Source organism: Budorcas taxicolor, chromosome 14, assembly GCF_023091745.1.
Source record: "Budorcas taxicolor isolate Tak-1 chromosome 14, Takin1.1, whole genome shotgun sequence".
In the NCBI taxonomy this organism is placed as follows: domain Eukaryota; kingdom Metazoa; phylum Chordata; class Mammalia; order Artiodactyla; family Bovidae; genus Budorcas; species Budorcas taxicolor.
In genome coordinates this window covers 27,536,039-27,543,221 of record NC_068923.1, presented here as the reverse complement: position 1 = coordinate 27,543,221, position 7,183 = coordinate 27,536,039, and the positions used below count along the sequence as shown (strand labels likewise).

At 40.2% G+C, this 7,183-nt stretch overlaps 1 pseudogene; it reads right to left on the bottom strand.

Annotated features, from left to right (window-relative positions):
- Positions 1-2,548: 2,548 nt before the first annotated feature.
- LOC128059164 (tigger transposable element-derived protein 1-like) lies at positions 2,549-4,226 on the bottom strand (annotated as a pseudogene).
- Between the last annotated feature and the right edge of the window lie 2,957 nt (positions 4,227-7,183).

Below are 7,183 nucleotides of genomic sequence, written 5' to 3'. Positions count from 1 at the left end.
CCGGATGTAGGCAATCCCTGGAAAGAGGTGTGATGTTGGGCAAAGCAATTTCCTCTAGCCCATGACAGTCCTCAGGGAGGGCTGATAGACGAGGGTCATCTTCAAGCAACACTTCCAACAACTGAGGCAGTAAATCCTTCATTCCTGGAAGGGGATCTGTGTAGCCCTCAAAGTGTCCACCTCAATCTGCCAATCTCAACCATCACATTTCAATCATTTTCTCTTTCCTTCTCCCCACAAGAAAAAAAAAATTGAAATACAGCAAGAATGATCTCAAAAGCTTACATAGCAAAGCTTGGAAATTTGCAGCTCAATATAGAATAAATTCTAATGTTGCAGATATTTGACAAAACATGAAGTGCAAATAGAAAAGTAGAAACTGTCAGTAAACAACTTGACCAATCACATTCTTAGAGATATTGTTCTCTTGAGAAATAATTTCTCCAATTAAAATGAAAATAATCTTAATGTTTACTACCTGAAGACATCCTGGAAACTGTGGTGGACATGAATAACCAAAACAAATAAAACAAGATAGCTAGAATGCATTCAAAACTCATGGGAAAATACTTTGTATGCAAGTGCTGACCTTCAGCGGTGAGTTAATTGATTTGCTACCAGTTCAGACTTCCATGTGATAAAATCAAATCACTGTGATAAACTTATTCATCCTCCTTTGTAGTCAGCAGGATTCTAAGATGGTCTTCAATGATACATTCACATAAGTAATTATCTTTCTTTGAGTGTAGGTAAAACCTGCCACTTCTAACCAGTAGAATGTGCAGGTGATGCATTATCACTTCCATGATTATATCCTGCTCCATGGAAAAAGTGAGGAGATTTTATAGACATAATTAAAGCCCCCAATCAGCTAAATTTAAAATTAACCTCTTTAGGAGAGTATCAGGAGTGGGCCTTATAAAAAATACCATTTAAAACAGTGTCTAGTGATTAGAGATGGAAAAAGTAAGAGAGATTTCTTCTTGTGGCCTTGTTGCTGCTGGCTGCTAAGTCACTTCAGTCGTGTCTGACTCTGTGTGACCCCATAGACGGCAGCCCACCAGGCTCCCCCGTCCCTGGGATTCTCCAGGCAAGAACACTGGGGTGGGTTGCCATTTCCTTCTCCAATGCATGAAAGTGAAAAGTGAAAGGGAAGTCGCTCAGTCGTGTCCAACTCTTCGTGACCCCATGTACTTCAGCCTTCCAGGCTCCTCTGTCCATGGGATTTTCCAGGCAAGAGTACTGGAGTGGGTTGCCATCACCTTGTTACTTAGGCCCAAATCTCTTAAACCATCATGATATCCATGAAGGCGAAAATAGCATATGAAGAGTAGGGCATTTTAATATTATGGCTTTTCCAAGTTATTATTAATATTACTTGGTGGCTTAGATGGTAAATAATCCACCTGCAATGCAGGAGACCTGGGTTCAATACCTGGATTGGGAAGATCCCCTGGGGAAGGAAATGGCAACCCACTTCAGTATTTTTGCCTGGAGAATCTCCATGGACAGAGGAGCCTGGTAGGCTGTAGTCCATAAGGTTGTAAAGAGTTGGAATGACTAAGCAAATAAGCATAGCACAGCATTAATATTACATTTACTCTTTGTTTTGTATTGTGTGTGGTTCTGTGTAACCAACACACTTTTCAGTTTTGCCTATTGTTGTACTTTGCACCGTTCTCTAAGTAATTCATTGTGGTTCCATTTTGTTGTGATCACTGGTAATTTTTCTCATTGATTTTTTATTCTCAGGTTGGGGGGGGGGGTGGTGTTGGTCTTTCCAGACTAATAGAGTGATACATATGTTGCCTATTTGCAATCTGCAAGTCAATAAAAAGAGGTCTGAGTCACAAGTCATCCAACAATCTTCCAATGAGCATGTGCTCCATACAACACTGAATAAGACTTCCTCAGGTGTCCATATTAATGACTGAGGCTGGCAACAGGTGCAGAGTACCTGCAGTACATCCTTCGGTACTACTGAAGGGAGATCGATATGTTCTTCCCTGCAGACCCTGCCTGATTTTGAAACTCCACATTCCATCTGGATGGTTGCAAAAGGCTTTTTTCAAAGGTCTTCACTCTTTAAGAGATATGCCTATATCTACCACCCTATGTCCAGACCACAGTTCCTAAAGCACAAATTTACTATTGATTATCACTCCCAAGCTTAAAATCTCCCAACACAATCCATTCTCCTGGCAGAGGCCAGGAGTATTCAAAATACAGGCAGACCTCAAAGGTATTGCTGGTTCTGTAACAGGCCATCACAATAAAGAGAATATCACCAAAAAGGGAGTCACACAATTTTTTTGGTTTCCTGGTGCATATAAAAGTTGCTTACACTATACTACAGTCTATTAAGGGTGCAATAGCATTATGCTTACAAAAAAGTACGTACCTTAATTTAAAATATTTTATTGCTAAGGAAAAAAAAAAAGCTAAACATCATCTGAATCTTTCAGTTCAGTCAGTTCAGTCACTCAGTCATGTCCGATTCTTTGTGACCCCATGGACTGCAGCGTGCCAGCCTTCCCAGTCTGAATCTTTAGTAAGATGAAAACAACAATAACCTTTTAGATAGTGGAGGGTTTTCCCTCAGTGATGAAGGCTGCTGACTGACCTGGGTGGTAGTTGCTGAAGATCGGAGTGACTGTGAAAATTTCTTAAAATAAGACAACAATAAAATTTGGTTCAGTGCTTGATATTTCCCTTTTCAAATAATTTATCTGCCGCATGGAATGCTGTTTGACTGCATTTTACACATGGTAGAAATTCTTTCGAAATTGGAGTTAATCCTCCCAAATCCTGACTCTGCTTTATCAGCTAAGTTTATATAATATTCTAAATCCTTTGTTATTTCAACAATCTTCACAGCATCTTCAGCAGGAGTAGTTTTCTTCTCAAGAAACCACTTTCTTCACTCGTCCATAAGAAAAGCAATTCCTCATCCTTTCAAGTTTTATCATGAGATCGCAGCGATTCAGTCACATCATAGGCTATACTTCTAATTCTAGTTTTCTTGCTGTCTCCACGTCGGCAGTTACTTCCTCCACTAAAGTCTTGACCCCCTCAGAATCATACGTGAGCGCTGGGATCAACTTCTCCCAAATTCCTGTTAAAGTTGATATTTTGACCTCTTGCCATGAATTGTGAATGTACTCAATGGCATCTAGAATGACGAATATTTTCCAGAAGGTTTTCAATTTACCTTGCCCAGATCCATTAGAGGAATCACTCTCAATGGCAACTGTAATCTTGTGAAATAACAAGACTTAAAAGTCAAAATTACTCCTTGATCCACGGGCTACAAAACAGATATTGTTAGCAGACATGAAAACAACATTAATCTCATTGTACAGCTCCATCAGAGCTCTTGGGCAACTAGGTACATTGTCAATGAACAGTAATATTTTGAAAAGAATTTTTTTCTGAGCAGTAAATCTCAACAGTGGATTTAAAAGATTCAATAAACCGTATTATAAACAGATGCGCTGTCATCCAGGCTTTGTTGTTCCATTTCTAGAACATAGGAGAGTAGATTTACTGTAATTCTTAGGAGTGCTAGGATATTTTGGAATGCTAAATGAGCACTGGCTTCAACTTAAAGTCACCAGCTGCAGTAGCCCCTAACAAGAGTTAGCCTATCCTTTAAAGCTGTGAAGCGAGGCATTGACTTCTCTCAGGCTGTAAAAGTCCTGGATGGCATCTTCTTCCAACATAAGGCTGTTCTATCTACATTGAAACTCTGTGTTTAGCATGCCCACCTTTATTTATCATCTTAGCTGGATCTTCTAGATGACTTGCTGAAGCTTCTACACAAGTAATTGCTGCTTCACCTTACACTTTTTATGTTATGAGGATGACTTTTTCCCTTAATCCTCATGAACCAACTTCTGCTAGCTTTCTGCAGCCCCCTCATCGCTTAAAGCCTCCATAGAACACTAGACTGCTAGAGTCTGGCTCTGGATCTGGCTTCGGCCCAAGGGAATGCTAAGGCTGGTTTGATCTTCTATCCAGACCACTAAAATTTTCTCCATATTCAGCAATAAAATTCTTTCACTTTCTTATCATTCATGTGTTGACTGCTAAATTTTCTTCAGGAACTTTTTCTCTGTTTTTACAACTTGGCTAAAGCTAACAGTTTGGTTCTATAGGCCTAACTTTTAGCCTATTTCAGTTTTCAACATGCCTTCCTCACTAAGCTTAAGTATTTCTGGCTTTTGATTTTAAAGTCAGAGATGCATGATACTCCCTTTCTAAGGGAGTTAAGCTCATTTTAGAGTCACTAACCGACCTAATTTCACTATTGTTGTGTCTCAGGGAACAGGGAGGCCCAACAAGAAGGAAAGAGATGGGGAATGGCCAGTGGATGGAGTAGTCAGAAGACACACAGCATTTATCAGTTAAGTTCACCATCTTCTGTGGGTGTGGTTTGTGACACCCTAAAACAAGTACGATAGTAACGTCAAAGATCACTCATCACAGATCACCATAATAGATATAATAGTAATAATGAAAATGTTTGAAACTATTGCAAGAATTATCAAAGTGTGACACAGAGACATAAGTAAGCAAATGCTGTTGGAAAAATGGCACCAACAGACTTGCCATAAACTTTCAATTTGTAAAAATCACAGTATCTGTGAAGCACAATAAGATGAGGTATGCCTGTATGGTGCATAACTTTCTTTCCTCCTCTAACTCCCAGGCATTCTAAGAAGAACTCAAATTAATTTCTTAGTGTTATAAACCTGTCTCTTTTCTGATGCTATTTTCTCTGCCTTTGATTCCCTTCACCGACTGCAACAAATGCCGTCTCTTCAGGGAATCTCTTTGGACTTCTGTGACAAACCTGATACAAAGAGCTTCTTAAATGCAAAACTAAAATAAAATAAGCAATGGCACAGAATTGAGGTTCAGAGGAAGATTTGATCTGGGCAGGACTCTGGGTGCATGTGAGCCAGGGCCTGAAGCCATGTCTGGCTCTGGTCTTCTTTTGGATCCAACTTTTTTCCACATAGAATGGAACTAAACCTAGTCATTTCAGCTTATAACTTTTTATACCGAGATATTTACATATGTGTGCAAGTATATGTATATGTCATAGGTAAACATGTGTATGTATATCTATACATCTATCTTTATGTATGTATGTTTATAAAAACACAGAATGTTCTAATGCGTACTCTTCTACACATTCACAGCTACATGTGCAAGTATGTATACACATGCACACATGTACATGAGTGTGCACATATGGATGTAGCCTATGAACAAGCATGATTAGCTACATGACAGCATATATGAGTGTGCATTTTAATGTGTGCATATACATATTTATATACATACATATAAATCTTGTACATTTAACTATGTGGCCTAGGTGCGCATATGAGATGTAGCCAATTTGCACTCATGTCTTCTGTGTAGTCTCACTTTGGGCTAAGCACCAAGAAAGAGCCATGGATATTTAAGTGCCTTTGGTTTCCCGCGGACATCCTGCAGCCTTCCATCTGATGCTAATGTAAATGAACTGAAATGGAGCATGAGGTCAGGGCAGGACAACTGCCGATTCCATCTCCACTCCCAGCTGGGTCACAGAGGGAGCCTGGTAATTCATCCCTCCCTGCTTCTCAGGCTGGGAGCTGGGGTCTCTTTCTATTACCCTTTGCTGTGACCTTGCTTCTGTTTTCTGAGCCCCAGTCTTGTTTCCTGACAAAGGGTTCAGCAAAAGTCATTTGGCAAGGGCAATCTTTGAGTCTCCTGCTATATTACTCACACAAAGCCCAAAGAAGCACAGTCTTCTCTCTCCCTCCCGCTTCTCTCTCTCTCCCTCGGAGGTCTTCTTTACTTCCTTTTAATGGACTCTTTTAAGTGACAAATGTGTACCCATTGGCATGATTTCTCCTTTAATATGATTCAAGGCTCTTGTGGAAACTTTGATCTCAGAGGTTGTGTCATCCTCGGGTACAGATAAACCCATGTAAACCTTAAACTTTACGGTCAGCACCAGTGTTGACAACACCTCTAAAGTGCAGAGCCACTGGGGATTCCCAAAGATGTTAGCAAATATGCATTAAAACCACTGTCTCAGAATAGCATCTTTTTTCTATTTCCTGCTTGTAAAATATGGGCTTAGACTTTCTTACTGTGTCTTCTACTACTACTCCTACTAGGGAAAAGTGACTCTGAGAGCTGAATAATTATTCAGTTTTCTTTTAATTCCCCACCTTCCTTTCAGATTCTTTTTCTCTTCAACAGCAAGGGTCAGGGTTTGCTACTGCTAAGGCCATATTAAATGACTGGCAGCTAATTTATCAAATGTCACATTCTGGTGTTTATCACTTATGCGAGTCATTAATGAAGCAAGTTTTCAGGGCCCCATTACATGTACAACTTCTGGTTCTCCATACATAGTAGCCAGAGTGATCTTTTAAGATGCAAATCGGATCATGTCATTCTGTTTAAAATCATCCAATGTGTTCCCATTGTTCCAAGAATAAAAGCCATAAACATGCACAGCGCTTGAAAGGCCCTGTACCCTGCCCTCGCCCATCCCAGTCTCATCCCACAGTTTATTCCTCTCTGTGTCTCTTGCATAGACACACCGGTCTTCTTTCAGTTTCCCTAATTCACAGTGCTCCTTCTGTGAATGCTCCTTCTTCAGCTCATGTTGTTTCCTCTCCTTGATATTCTCTTTCTTTCCCTCCGCATCACTAGCCAGACTTGTTAATGTTCAGACTTCAGTTCCAATGTTACTTCCTTCTGCATCGCCCACACCAGATCAATCCCTTAGTCAGATACCTTCGGAGTATCCTTCAATGGGTCCACTGGCTTGTAATTTGATGGGTCCTTCATTGGAGCCATTTCAGGTAGTAAGCCTACAACTATTGTTATTATTCTTTGCTCAATGTCTGTCCTCTACTTAGACGCAGGATGAGAACTGTGTAAGTTTAGCTCAGCAATGTGTTCTCAGGACATAACACTGGCAGTCGGCACATTGTAGGTGCTCAAGAAATAGTCACGGAATGAATGAATGAGTGCATGGATCAGGGTTTTACCTAAATTACAGCAAAGACTGACCTTTGGTGTGCATGCTGCTCCCTCTCCTTCTCATTGTCCAGTTTCAACACCACATGCCAGAAGAATTCCCTTTTAAAGATATATGTGTGGAGTTTGA